Raw genomic sequence first — 2492 nt, 5'->3', positions numbered from 1 at the left:
CCTTGTCAAACTGGCTTACGATGCTGAAGTCGTTGTCATTGTTCCATTGTTTGAGCTAAATTCATTGCCCGAGTCAAATCTGAAGGTGAATGAAGCTCCACCTCTAACCCCGGAGATTTAGTGAGGCTTACTGTAAATAAGTAGACATGTTGGTCGACTCGTACTAACCGGCCAGCGAGAGCCAATTTTTCTTGAAACTATTTTTGATACAGTTCAACAGAACCTGTTTGTCTCAACAGGACCAAATCTCCCAAGGGATTGTTGTGGGCGGGAGGGCCAAATCTAATTGTGCATAACTATTTAAATTCATCCCAATCCATCACTAATATTTCTAGTTCCACTTGGTGAAACCATAGCTATGCCTCATCTAACATGTGGAAGGCAGCAAGTCCCACCTTGTCAAACTCAACAGTCCCTTGATTTAAAAAAAAAATTCTCACATCTATGCAACCAAATTAATGGATCGACTGACCCAGTAAATGTAGGAAAATCCAATTTTGTGTCCCTAGGTATTGTACCTCCACTCTGCGGTGCATGGGCAGCACTGCGCCCAGCAAACTGCTCCTCCCTTCGGCTGTGCGAATGATTCTCCCCCCTTCGGTCTGGGATAGAGTCTCTTTTCCATGAGATTCGATATCATGCTAGTGAGTCGCTGGATTTACAAGCTCATGCCAGGATTTTGTACCAACTTTTCTTGTGCTTCAGCCTGTTCATCTTGCATCCCTTTGATCATGCTTTTAAGTTCTTCATTGTTAGATCTATCCCCCATTACCCTGCTCTGATACCAAGTTGTTATAGTCCCTAGCTATGGATCGAGTAACTCAGCATGGGATTTGTGAATCCAGTACTGTAATAGAGCAGTTGCTCTCGGTAAGGATGGAAAAAGAGTCTCATTTCTCTAGTCTGATCTCGGATAGGAGGAAATCAGCCTCCTTTGTGGGACTAGGTTGCTGCTCGGTAAGGACAGAGGGCCCTTGCTGCTGCTGCTCGGGCAAAAGGGGAAAGGGTCCCTTTTTTGCTCAAGGAAAAGAGGGTTTGGAACCCTCTTTGTTGTTGCTCAGGTTAGGGCCTGCAAGCCTCTAACTTGGAAAATCCTTGGACTTGAGGTTAGGGGTTCTTAACCTTGCTTCTTGCTAGTCTTGAGGGTGAGAACCTCTGAATTGTGGTTGCTCATGGGGTGGTGATGGAGAAACCTCAAACCAGGCTTGGCAAGAGAGGGAGAAACCATTTATGGCTATTGTGAATGGATGGGGGGCTGAAGCCTCTGATTGAACTTAGAAAAGGGACAAAAATTCCCCTCTCCTCTTTGGTATGGATCAATGTAAATAGAAATCAAAATAGGAAAAAAGGAAATTCAGATTCAAGAGGGAACCTGGTCCTAGAGCTCATCAAGGAAACCTCCAAACCCTAGAGCTCGTCAAGGAGAACTCCAAAACTTGTTTAACCTAATTCAATGCTTGCCTTTTTCTCATTCCCTTGCCCTCTAAGTAGGGTTGATGCCGACCATAGTTTTAGGGTTAATTATTACAATTCTGCCCTATGGCAATTTAACTGAAATAATACATAAAAACAAATTTAAAACAATATGGAAAGAAAGCTATTAACTCTACTATTGACTCTGTGACTCAGTGCACCTCCATTGTATGACTCAGTTAGCTATTGACTCTTCAACATTAATTTTCGAATATATTGGGCAAGTGGGTTGATATGTCGTGTATCTGCTGCAAGAGTAGTAATGGGATTATTTCTGACCTGTTGCCCTGGTGGAAAGTTATCTGTGGGTTAGTGTTGAACCTCCCTTGCCAACTATTGGAAGTGTTCCGTCCTTTTGCCAAGTTGTCCTCTTGTTTTGAACTTTATATCAAGTTTCCAGTGTGCGAGCTAGATTCATTGCTCGAGCTAAGTCTATAGGTGTGTGGAGCTCCACCTCTAACCTTAATGACTCATTAAGGCGTACCATAAATAAATTGATATGCTGGTCTACGTGAACCATCCAACTAGCTTGTGCCAATTTTTCTTGAAATTATTTTTGATATAGTTCCACTAGGCCAGTTTGTCGTAACAGCACCAAATCCCCCAAGGGTTTTACTGTGGGCTGGAAGACCGAACCGTATAGTGCATAATTCCTTAAACTATTCCCAATCTAGCACCAATCTATCTCTACTTGATGAAACCAGAGTTGTGCTTCATCGAGCATGTGGAAAGCGGCTAGTTTCACCTTATCAATTTTTTATGTTCTTTGATGGGTAAAAAGAATTTCGTACCTATATAACCAAATCAAGGGGTCGTCTGACCCATTAAAAGTAGGGAAATTAAGTTTTGTATACCTTGGTATGGTGCCTCCTCCTTGGTTGAAATTTTCCATTTGGGTAGGAAAGGCAGTGCGCCCTGCAAATTGGTCTCCCCCTCTGTTGTGCGAGTTGTCCTCTCCTCTTTGTTCTGAGGTTGAGTTCCTTCCAACCGTAATATTTTCCATCATTCCAGAAATTTTA

This window comes from Aristolochia californica, unplaced genomic scaffold (assembly GCF_029961685.1).
Source record: "Aristolochia californica isolate CCGP_79_NKW_82.1479 unplaced genomic scaffold, dmAriCali1.0.hap1 SCAF_11, whole genome shotgun sequence".
NCBI lineage: Eukaryota > Viridiplantae > Streptophyta > Magnoliopsida > Piperales > Aristolochiaceae > Aristolochia > Aristolochia californica.
This window is presented reverse-complemented; position numbering follows the sequence as displayed.